The 13,051-nt window shown below is 45.4% G+C and overlaps 1 protein-coding gene across 5 annotated transcripts in view; it reads right to left on the minus strand.

Annotated features, from left to right (window-relative positions):
- Positions 1-12,803, minus strand: part of SPECC1 (sperm antigen with calponin homology and coiled-coil domains 1) — a 457,476-nt gene extending 444,673 nt beyond the window's left edge. For all 5 annotated transcript variants that reach the window (XM_055139258.1, XM_055139256.1, XM_055139257.1 and 2 more), the window contains exon 1: positions 12,712-12,803. The gene's annotated coding sequence lies outside the window, so the exon portion shown is untranslated. The remainder of the gene's footprint in view (positions 1-12,711) is intronic.
- Between the last annotated feature and the right edge of the window lie 248 nt (positions 12,804-13,051).

Genomic DNA, 13,051 nt, shown 5'->3' on the forward strand with positions numbered 1-13,051 from the left:
CTTCTCATACCAGCATATAATTGGCAATCATCTTCAAAATTCAGAAAAATTTGCCTTCACTTATTCAGTTTGAAGGCCACACCCAGTGGCACTCAGGATTGTACCTGACTCAGTGCTCAGGATGGCTCCTGGAGGTGCTCAGGAACGGTGAGTTCCAGGGATGAAACCCAGGTCTCTCAGGCAAAGCATGCTTGCTAGTCTTCGGGCTGTCTCCCTGGGCTCTAAATCCAGAGATTTTTAAAAAAACTTATAGCCTTAGAGCTGAAGTGATAGCACAATGGGTAGGGCGTTTGTCTTGCACGTGGCCGACCCGGGTTCGATTCCCAGCATCCCCTATGGTCCCCTGAGCACCGCCAGGGGTAATTCCTGAGTGCAGAGCCAGGAATGATCCTTGTGCATCGCCGGGTGTGACCCAAAAAGCAAAAAAAAAAAAAGACCTTATAGCCTTATACATCATTACTACTCACGTGGAAAAGCAAAATTTAAAAAATATGGTTTAGAACATGAAAGAATACGAAAAGTTTACCACCTACAGAATCACTGAGAAACAGTAACAGCAAGGGGCCAGAAATGTAAGTACATCGGGTAATGCACTTGCCTTGCACATGGCCAATCCATGGTGATTCCCCAACATTCTATATGGGCTTCCAAGCATTGCCAGGAGTGATCCCTGAATGCAAAGCCAGGAATAACCCCTGCGCATCACTGGGTGTGCCCCTGCGAAAAGCCCCAAACCAATAATATCAATAATTCAAGCAAAACAAATAACAAATCAAAAATGAAAACTAGAGAGATGAGAATTGATGTTCAAATAATGAGTAAAGTTTTAAATTTGTCTTGATAGTTGTTTATGTTGTATAATGTATGAAAAGCACCAAAATTTCATTTGGTCTTAGTATGTAACAGAATTAAAATCATGGTAAAGCTGTTTCTTGCTTTACAGATGTTTATACATGCAGGTTAAATTTAAGCATCAATAGTTAAAAGGTAGCAATGTGTAATTACCTAAAGGTACAAAAGGAAATTAGTTTCATCTTAAAACCACAGCGTGAAACCCACCAGAAGGATTAAGATGGAAAAGACAGAAATTATCAAGATTTGGCAAGAACTCTGCAAACACATATGCTTCTCGGGTACATAAATTAGTGCAACCATTGCTGAAAGTGTGAAGAATTATATACTAAAACTGAGCATATGTGATCCTATGGCCAAGCAATTTCACTCCTAGCTTTATAGTCAGAAATTCAGGCATTTGTTGACTATGTGTCAAAAGACACATAGTAGAACCTTCACAATAGCAGTACACACAACAGTTGCAAACTGCCAACCACCCCAATGTACATCTACACTGTGGATATATACAAATTGAAATATATACAGCAATGAGACTGAACACAACTACACTCTATATGTACAAATATCACAACCGCATTGTTCACAGGAAGCTGTTAAATACCAAAGTCTACATAAGGTATGAGTCTATTGATGCTAAGTACAAAAACAAGTGAAACATTTTTACTGTGTAAGGAATCAGGATGGTGGTCTTGGTGGTGAGCTGAAAAGGGGTAGATTATAGAGTGTTGGAAAGGTTTTATTCTGGTTCTGAGCGTTGGTTCTATGTGCTTCTGTTTACCAAAATTTACTGATCTATGTACTTCAGATGTATGTAACTTTACACTTTATATTGTGCCTTGATAAAAAAAAGTTTCTCACCCCAGTTGCAAGGTACCTATCCCCAATAATATTTTGAATGACATCTAGAAATTCTCTATCTTAAGAGATATAAGACAGGGGCTAGAGAGATAACACAGGAGTTAAGGCACTTGCCATACATATGAACATCCCAAATTTGATCCCTGGTACCCTATATATGGTACCCCCAGCACTGCCAGAAGTGAATTCTGAGGACAAAGCCAGGAGTAAATTCTGAGCACCACTCCCCCAAGTTTTGTTTTGTTTTGTTCTTTAAAAAGATACTATATCTAGAGAAGCCTAAAACCTCTACTAAGAAACTCTTAGAAACAATAGACTTATACAGTAAAGTTGCAGGCTACAAAATCAATACCCAAAAATCCATGGCCTTCATATATGCAAACAATGAGGCAGAGGAAAGGGACATGAAAAGAGCAATCCCATTCACAATCGTGCCCCAGAAAATCAAGTACCTCGGAATCAGCTTAACCAAGGAAGTAAAAGACCTTTACAAAGAAAACTACAAAACGCTACTCCATGAAATCAAAGAGGACATGAGGAAATGGAAACATATACCCTGCTCGTGGATAGGGAGAATCAATGTTGTCAAAATGGCAATACTCCCTAAAGCATTATACAGATTCAATGCGATCCCTATAAGTATACCCATGACATTCTTCAAAGAAATGGATCAAGCAATCCTAAAATTCATATGGAATAACAAACGTCCAAGGATAGCTAAAACAATTCTTGGGAAAAAGATGATGGGAGGCATCACCCTCCCCAACCTCAAACTTTACTACAAAGCAGTAACAATTAAAACAGCATGGTACTGGAACAAAGGCAGAGCCGTAGACCAATGGAACAGGGTGGAATATCCCTACACACAACCCCAAATGTATGATCATCTAATCTTTGATAAGGGAGCAAGAGATGTGAAGTGGAGCAAGGAAAGCCTCTTTAACAAATGCTGCTGGCACAACTGGACAACCACATGCAAAAAAATGGGTTTAGACCTTGACCTGACACCATGCACAAAAGTCAGATCAAAATGGATTAAAGACCTCAACATTAGACCACAAACCATAAGGTACATTGAAGACAAGGTCGGCAAAACCCTCCACGATATTGAAGATAAAGGTATCTTCAAAGGTGACACGGAACTAAGCAATCTAGTAAAAACAGAGATCAACAAATGGGACTACATTAAACTAAAAAGCTTCTGCACCGCAAAAGATACAGTGACCAGAATACAAAGACTATCCACAGAATGGGAAAGGATATTTACACAATACCCATCAGATTAGGGGTTGATATCAATGGTATATAAAGCACTGGTTGAACTCTACAAGAAGAAAACATCCAACCCCATCAAAAAATGGGGCGAAGAAATGAACAGAAACTTTACCAAGGAAGAAATACGAATGGCCAAAAGGCACATGAAAAAGTGCTCTACATCACTAATCATCAGAGAGATGCAGATCAAAACAACCACAAGATACCACCTCACACCACAGAGACTAGTACACATCCAAAAGAACAAAAGCAACCGCTGTTGGAGAGGATGTGGGGAGAAAGGGACCCTTCTTCACTGCTGGTGGGAATGCTGACTGGTTCAGCCCTTCTGGAAAACAATTTGGACGATTCTCAAAAAATTAGATATTGAATTCCCATTTGACCCAGCAATACCACTGCTGGGAATATATCCCAGAGAGGCAAAAAAGTACAATCGAAACAACATCTGCACATGTATGTTCATCGCAGCACTGTTTACAATAGCCAGAATCTGGGAAAAACCCGAATGCCCCAGAACGGATGACTGGTTGAGGAAACTTTGGTACATCTATACAATGGAATACTATGCAGCTGTTAGAAAAAAGGAGGTCAAGAATTTTGTAGTTAAGTGGATGGGCATGAAAAGTTTCATGCTGAGTGAAATGAGTCAGAAAGAGAGAGACAGACATAGAAAGATTGCACTCATCTATGGTATATAGAATAACAGAGTGGGAGACTAACACCCAAGAACTGTAGAAATAAGTACCAGGAGGTTGACTCCATGGCTTCGAGGCTGGCCTCACGTTCCGGGGAAAGGGCAACTCAGAGAAGCGATCACCAACTACATTGTAGTCGAAGGCCATGTGGGGGAAGGGAGTTGCGGGCTGAATGAGGGCTAGAGACTGAGCACAGCGGCCACTCAACACCTTTATTGCAAACCACAACAGCTAATTAGAGAGAGAGAACAGAAGGGAATGCCCTGCCACAGTGGCAGGGTGGGGTGGGGGGAGATGGGATTGGGGAGGATGGGAGGGAGGCTGGGTTTACTGGTGGTGGAGAATGGGCACTGGTGAAGGGATGGGTTCCCGAACTTTGTATGAGGGAAGTATAAGCACAAAAGTGTATAAATCTGTAACTGTACCCTCACGGTGATTCTCTAATTAAATATAAATAAATGAAAAAAATGAAAAAAAAAGATGGATAAGGGGCTGGAGCAATAGCATAACTGGTAGGGCGTTTGCCTTGCATGCAGCCGACCCAAGTTCGATTCCCAGCATCCCATATGGTCCCCCAAGCACCGCCAGGAGTGATCTCAGAGTTCATGGGCCAAAAGTAACCCCTGTGCAACGCCAGGTGTGACCCCCCCACAAAAAAGCCAAAAAATGGATAAAATAAAATAAAAAACTGTCCATCCCACCAAAAGGTGGAGTCTGGCAGGAAATAAGCATAAGAAATAGAGAACATAAAATGAGATGGCATTTACAAGTTCCCAAATATCCATAATCAAAATAAATATAAATAGGGTAAGGATGTCTATTGAAAGAAAAAATTTCCCATCCATTAGAATGACTACATTCTCAAACAGATAATAAGAAGTGTTGGGAAGGATGCAACAAAACTGGAAGCACACACCATTGGCCTAAATGGAATAGTTCACAGCCACTGCATAAAACAGCATGAGAGTTCCTCAAAAAAGTAAAAATAAATCATATGATTTAGCAGATCCACTTCTAGAACAAAAAGCACTAAAAGCACCAAAAGATCTTGTAAAAGATCCCTATACACCATAGCATTACTCACAATAGCTACACTGCAGAAAAAATAATAAAATTTGAATTTCAAATGTAGAATTTTTCCTTTGCTACACTATATCACTTGTATCACTTGTAGTCCCGTTGATCTTCTATTTGCTTGAGTGGGCGCCAGTAACATCGCCATTTGTCTCTGTCGCGAGCCAGTGTAGCCCAATGATACTTGCTCGCTCCAGAAACAGAAAGAGCCTCAAATCATTCAATCAGAGATTTGACGAAGAAATCTGACCATCTAGTTGGTGGGCGGCCACGAGGTCTTCTGACGTCCCGTGGAATCCAGTCGGTAACAGCTCTAGTCTAACGGTCATTTGTGAATCGCATTACATGACCGGCCCATCTGATATTTGATGCCTTGGCAAACAAGACAGCATCCCTGATTTTTGACCATCGACGGAAGTCAGAACTCCGGATTCCTTCTCTCACTTAAGTGAGACATGATATTCCCAGCATAGCTCTTTCGATTCCTCTTTGGGATACCCTAATAGCATTCTCATCCTGCTTGCATAGGGCCCAGGTCTCTGAGGCATATGTTACTGCAGGAAGAATGGTGGAATCGAAAAGATGTGCCCGGAGTCGGAGGTTCTTCATTCTCTTAACCACCTCTTCGACACTCTTGAAGGCATTCCACGCTGCTCTCTTCCTCCTGCACAGTTCTGGCACCAAGTCATTCCTCATGTTGATTTCTAGACCCAGGTACACATAGCTGCTGCATTCGGAGATGTTCATTCCATTGAGAGCAAATGGAGCTTCAGGGACCAGTTTGTTTTTCATGAACATCGTCTTGTTGAGATTCAGCTGCAATCCGACCTTTCCACACTCGTGTTCGAAGTTGGTCAGCATTTGTGCCACTTGGCTAATGTTTGGTGTTATGAGAACGATGTCATCAGCGAAGCCGAGATGGTGTAATTGCCAACTGTCTATCTTTACTCCCATTCCTTCCCATTCCAGTTGTCGCATGATGTTCTCAAGGGCAGCACTGAAGAGTTTCGGTGAAATGGTATCATCCTGCCGCACCCCTCTCTTCACATCAATGATCACTTCCTTGTAGAATGGTGAGATCCTGGTGGTGAATCCACAATACAGCTCGCGGAGGATTTTGATATACTGAGTTTGAACGCCCTGTTTGACCAAGGCTTCGATGACCACCTCAGTCTCAACAGAATCGAAGGCCTTCTTTAAGTTGATGAATGTCAGACAAAGCAGCATCTTGAACTCTCACGAAACTTCAATGAGTTTGGTCACTGTGTGGATATGGTCTATCTAAGATGATTGTCTGTACTTTCAATGCATGGTCACTGGCATCAGAAGCATCCATCAAGGACCTGATGGTGCAAGAGCAGAAGATCAAGTACGACATCTTTGGTCTGACCGAAACGAGGAGACATCAATCACATCACACCATTTTCGACACTGGAGAAGAATTTTTCCTCGGAACATGTGACAACAGAGATGTTGGTGGCCTTGGTGTCCTTGTCAACACAAACTTGGCCATGAGCATCAATTCATTTGAAGGCCTAACAATCCGAATTGGACGATTACGCTTGAATAGATGTGGCTCACTGCCTGCAGTTTCTATCTTCATCGTCTACGCACCAACTTCCAACTACGACGAAGAAGAAATTGAAAGGTTCTACATGGAACTGGAGAAGTTCTATGAAGAAGACCACACCTTCTACAAGATTATTGTTGGTGATTTTAATGTCAAGATAGGTCCGAGAAGGTCGCCTGAAGACCACATTGGGACACATGGCCTAGAATGGAATGATCAGGGTGAGAGACTATCTAAATTCATCATGTCAACCAAGACCATCCATGGTAATTCACAGTTCCAGAAGGCAGAATCTAAACGCTGGACATGGGAGTCTCCCGGTGGACAGTTCCACAATGAAATTGACCACATCATATTCAATCGAAGGTTTTGCCTGACCGATGTCGCTGTTGTCCCAAAATTCCAAACAGGATTGGACCACCGTCTCCTTCGTGCGAAATTCTACTTCACAGACCGGGGAGAAAAGTCTGCAAAATTTAAGTCTAAGAAGACAACTCCCAGAGGGGCTGGAGCGATAGCACAGCGGGTAGGGCATTTGCCTTGCACGCGGCCGACCCGGGTTTGAATCCCAGCATCCCATATGGTCCCCTGAACACCGCCAGAAGTAATTCCTGAGTGTAGAACCAGGAGTAACCCCTGTGCATCGCCGGGTGTGGCCCAAAAAGAAAAAAAAAAAGAAGAAGACAACTCCCAGAATGACCACCAACTGGGAGCTCTTTGGCACTATTGCAGCAACGTGGGAAGATGCTGTCCTTGACAACATCGACGAGGAATACGATCGACTGGTTCAGCACCTCCATGTCTGTGAGAAGAATGCCAAGAGTGAGAAAGACACAAACAGACGTCTGTCTTCGGAAACTCTCAAGCTCATTCGTCAACGTGGTTTGGTGCGAGCCTCAGGCAACCACAAGCTAACGTCTGAGCTCACAAAGCTGTGCAGAGATGCGATAAAGGAAGACCTTAAAGAGAGAAGAGCAGCAGTGTTGGCCAGTGCAGCAGAAGCCGGGAAAAGTATTCGCAATGCTCGCCTGTCCTTCGCCAACTACAAGACCAAGATGACTGCCCTCCGACATTCCGATGGATCTATCACATCCTCGAGAAAGGCAATGGAGAAAATTATTCACGACTTCTACTCGAATCTCTTTGACAGCCATGTCCACCTGCCCACATACCAAATTCCGCAGCATGGATATGTCGTTCCCACCATTCTGCCTTCTGAAATCCGACACGCCATTTCGCTGGTAAAGACACAAACAGCACCTGGTCCGGACAAGGTCAGACCCCAACACCTGAAGAATCTACCACCAGTACTCATCAATACACTGGCCCGACTCTTCACACGCTACTTGTCTGAATGCAAGGTTCCGTCCCAGTGGAAAACCAGTAGGACCGTTCTGTTGAACAAGAAGGGAGACATCCACAACATCAGCAACTATGGCCTAATCTGTCTGTTGTCTGTCGTCTACAAGCTGTTCACTCGTGTCATCCTGAATAGAATAGGCAGAACACTAGACGAAGGACAACCATGCGAGCAAGCCGCGTTCCGAAGAGGATTCAGCATGATAGACCATATCCACTAATATACAAAATGAAAATACTTTCTGTTTTAAATATCAATAAATTGATTTTCTGTTAAGCCAAAAGAAATGAATCCATTCTTTGACTCAACCCCTCACATGGACCCCAAAGAAAAAATCTGGTGAATACAGATTTCAAGAATGTAGACATTTTCAGATATTGTAAAAGCAGAAAACTTACAGTCATTAAATAGCTTCTAAATAATATCCTCTTGGGAGAAACGAAATTATTTAAAAAGAGTATCTAAATTCCAAGGCATAGAGAGTGAAAAAACTGGCAAACAAGTGGATAAATCTAATAAATATCAACCTAGAGGGCAATAATAATAGCAATAATGTCTAGCTTGAAAACTTTAAGTAAAAATAGATAGTAGGACACCAGCGTGAAAGAATTAGAAGTTCAGACAACACAGTACTGGCTTGTAACATAAATGATCGAAGCTTTTGACTCAAAAATCCCAATGAATAAGGTAGAGGCTTAGACCCTAGCAGCTTAAATCTTGGATCCCAGCCCGCTGTGGGATTGTGTCATTTAAAAGTTGTTATTTCAGGGGCTGGAGTGATAGCACAGCGGGTAGGGCATTTGCCTTGCACATGGCTGACCCGGGCTCGATTCCCAGCATTCCATATGCTCCCCTGAGCATCGCCAGGACTAATTCCTGAGTGCAGAGCCCTCTCAGTCACAGGACTGCAAGCCACGGAGCCTAAAAGGGAAAAAAGAAAAGTGTCTGCCATAGACATGTGCTGGATGGCAGGAAGAAACTGGGGACACTGGTGAAGGGACAGGTGCTCAATGTACTACTAAAACCCAATCATAAACAACTTATCTCATGGGGATTCAATAAATGTTTCTTAAAAATTAAGAATTTTAATTTTAAATTAAAAAGTTCTGCCAACCTGGGGAGGGAGCTATTCTGGTGATGCTCAGGGTTCCACCTGGCTCTGCGTTCAGGAATCACTCCTGGCAGTGCTGGGGAGAATAAGGGATGCCAGGGATCAAACCCGGGTAGGCCACATGCCTTACCTGCTCTACTATACTGCTCGGCCCTCCAAAAGTTTAAAAAAAAAATTTTTAACGAGGATACCATGGGCTGGAGCGATAGCACAGAAGGTAGGGCATTTGCCTTGCACGTAGCCAACCTGGGTTTGATTCCCAGCATCCCATAAGGTCTGTCGAGCACCACCAGGAGTAATTCCTGAGTGCATGAACCAGGAGTAACCCCTGAGCATTGCCAGGTGTGACCTAAAAAGCAAAGAAAAAAAGGAGAGAGAGAGAGAGACCAGATCCTCAGCAAGCAGCATAACTAAGATGTTTGTGCACCCGATCCAGGAAGTGCAATCCCTGGTAAGGACATCTGTGAGCACCAGTCACCCCTAATAAATCTTGAACTATAATTGTGCACCTCAACTAAACATGCTCAACTGGGTAAACATATGTGCAAGCACCACAACTAAATGAATGCAACTCTCAGCAGCACAGTGATTGCGCAAGCACCGCCATCAGGCCTAAGAGCCCCTGAGCAGCACAACTGCATAACACCATCACCATGGCCAGCGAGGCCAATCCCAATTTATCAACAGAGCAACAGGAGGGGGCAACGAAAAATTAACTAATAAGGTGTTTGGGGTTTTGTTTTTCCGTCTTTAGAGGATGATCCACACCCAGCAGTGCTCAGGGCTTACTCCAGGGTTTGCTCTCAGGGATCACGCCTGGAGGGCTCAGGGGACTGGATGGGGTGCTGGGATAGAACCAGGTCAGCCATGTGAAAGGCACTGTGTTGTCATTGTCCCTTTGGCCCAATAAATACGTTTTTAAAGGCTAGAAATAAATAGAAAAAGAGAAAAAGATTAAGAATAAAACCTAATGACAGGAGGACTGGAGCGATAGCACAGCAAGTAGGGCATTTGCCATGCACTCGGCCTACCCGGGTTCAATTCCCAGCATCCCATATGGTCCCCTGAGCACCACCAGGAGTAATTCTTGAGTGCATGATCCAGGAGTAACCCTGTGCATTGCCAGGCGTAATTCCTGAGTGCATGAGCCAGGAGTAACCCTTGTGCATCGCTGGGTGTGACCCAAAAACAAACAAAAAATTAATGACAGGAAAATAAACTAAATATATTAAATCCAAATGCTGGCTCTTTGGTTTTTTGGATTTTTTTTATAATGTAGAAGTACTGCTACTTGTTGAGCCATTGATGACACTGGATCTTTGAAAGAGCTAGTAGTATGAACTACTAGAATTAAGCAAGTCCACCAACTAAATGAGAAAAAGCAGTATGCACAAAGAAAAAAACATTACAGGTATGGAAAACTCTTTCCTTAGAATAAAATCCTATATACACTATGCTAACTTGTGTTACACTTCAAAAATGTGAACTGTGATGTGGGCTGAAAGTAGAATATAGACCGAACATGATGGCCACTTAATACCTCTACTGCAAACCACAACACCCAAAAGGAAAGAGAGAGCAAAAGGGAATGCCCTGCCACAGAGGTGTGTGTGTTTGGGGGGGGTGGGGGGAAACGGGATGGGAGTGGTAGGAGGGAAGCTGGGACCATTGGTGGTGGAAAATGAGCACTGGCAGAGGGATGAGCACTCGACCATTGTATGACTGAAATGCAAGCATGAAAGTTTGTAAGTCTGTAACTGTGATTCACTAATAAAATAACTGTGATTCACTTAAAAATTCACGGTGATTAACTAATAAAAATTTTTTAAATGTAAGCTGTTAGAAAAAATATATTTAGTGTGAAATTGACCTTCAAGAAATAAAAAACCTGGGGAAAATAAATGGTCCTGTAAACATTGAAAAAGTAGTTAAATAATAATTTCATCTTCTTTTAAAAAAAAACAAACCAGGGCAGGAGCAATAGTACGGTAGGGAGCTTGCCATCTCCACAGCCAGAGCAGGCTCAGTGCCTGGAGAATATATGGTTCCCCAAGCCTGCCAGGAATAATCCTTGAGCACTGCTAGGTGTGGCCCAAAAGACAAAAATAAAAACATTTTTAAAAAATTTAACAGCTCCTACAATAAAGTCTACAGTCAAGTTCTTCCAACCTTCAAGGAACAGATAGTTCTAGAATAAGGAAAATAAGAGATTAAATTTAATCAGTGAGGAGAGCATAACACACACACACACACACACACACACACAACCCTCAAACATGAGGGACGGAGTTAAACCATCTCAATTACAGAGATGCCGACCCCCCCTGAACATTATCTAACGGACCTCAATACAACATTACCTAACAATACGAAGGCACCTTTAAGTTCTCCGAGGATTTCAAAGACTGAAAATCTAGCAATAGAATTGCCTTTTCAACAATCTGAACGACACATGTTATACTAAAGCATTTGGGGAGAAAAATCAATACCTACACCTGACTTTTTTTTTTTTTTTTGCTTTTTGGGTCACACCCAGCGATGCTCAGGGGTTACTCCTGGCTTTGCACTCAGGAATTACTCCTGGCGGTTCTTGGGGGACCATATGGGATGCGGGAATTGAACCTGGGTCGGCCTAGTGCAAGGCAAACGCCCTACCCGCTGTGCTATCGCTCCGGCCCCTACACCTGGCTTTTTAAGCTCCTTATAACTAGGCACAACGGACGCTGGCTTACAATGGAGAGAAAGGTCTGGAGAAGGTTCTTGGGAGCACTGCCCAATCCCCCAACCGAGCTACTCCTGACCTTCGTGGACGAGAGGGGCGAGCTGGTCAGTGGACGCAGAGGATCAAATGCAAACACCAGGGAGGGTGCTGTCCCTAGATAGTCCGTTTGCCAGCCTGGGGTACTCAGACAAGCCAGGCGAGACCCCGGCAGCGGCAGCGGCCCCCGCCTCGGGGATCCGGGCGCGGGCGCGGGCGCGAGGGGGGGGCGGCGGGAGGAGAGCGCTGCCCCCACCTTCCCCCATCTAACGGAAACAAGAGCTCCGTGTTGGGGCCAGAGCGATGGCACAGCGGGGAGGGCGTTTGCCTTGCACGCAGCTGACCGGGGTTCCATCCCCGGCATCCCATAGCAACCCAAGCAGGGCCAGGAGTAATTCCTGAGTGCAGAGCCAGGAGTAACCCCCGTGCAACCCCGGGTGTGACCCCTCCCGCCCCCACCCCCCCAAAAAAGAACACCATGTTGGAAGCTGGGTGACAGAAATTGTTCTGAGTGCAAAGCCGGTTCTCCACTGGGCGCAGACACCTTATCTCCCGCCCCAGCTCGGGCGCTGACGGATAAGGTGCCCGCCCGCCCGGCCCTCGGCAGGGGCACCGCGGAAGAGCCGCACGCCGGCTGCTCGTTACGTAAACTTACAGGCGGGCAGCTGAGCTCCCCCAGCAAAAATAAGACATCCACGGCCAAACTCCGTAAAATAAACAACAACCATGATGAGGATGAGGACGAGGATGGCCACGCAGAGTGAACTCATCTTCTCTTGAGCACGTTCCTGTTGCACTGCAGGTTCCGCGGCCCCGGTGCCCTTCGCGCCCACCCAGTGGACGCCGAGGCCGCCCCACGGTCACCGGGCCCCCGCGATCCGTGGAAGGATGCGCGAGGCCCCGGGGAGCCCCGGTCCAGCGGTCACCAGCCACCTGCGGCACTGACCGCTCAGCTCCCAGGCTGGCCAGGCCAGGCAGGGCAGGACATCTGTCCCGGACAGCGGACTGATGGACAGCGACCGCTCGCCTCTGCCCGCGGAGAAGCAGTCCTGCGCCCCCGCGCCCGGACCCCGACCCCCAGGCCCTGCGCTCAGCCGCCGGAGCCCGAGAGCACACAGCCGAGGCCCACGGCCAGCGGACACCGTGTCCACTCACCAGCCCAGCCGTTCCCGCCGCTTGCCGCAGCCCGCAGCCCGCAGCCGCCTCTGCTCCCCGCGCGCCCTAACAAGCCCCAGCCCACGCTCCCCGAGATGGCCTCTAGGGGGCGAGCGCGAGTGACGCCGGTGCTCCCTGGGAGATGTAGTCCCAGGGACGCCACTACCTCATCCTGGGCTCTTCTAACAGCCGCCTTTCTTTTTCTTTTTCTTTTCCTTTTTCTTTTTCTTCTGTTTTTTCTTTCTCTTTTTCCTAAAATTTTATTGAATCACCTTGAGATAGTTAAAAGCTTTCATGTTTGGGTTACAATCACACAATAATCAAAGACCCATCCCTCCAC

This window comes from Sorex araneus, chromosome 5, assembly GCF_027595985.1.
Source record: "Sorex araneus isolate mSorAra2 chromosome 5, mSorAra2.pri, whole genome shotgun sequence".
Taxonomy (NCBI): domain Eukaryota; kingdom Metazoa; phylum Chordata; class Mammalia; order Eulipotyphla; family Soricidae; genus Sorex; species Sorex araneus.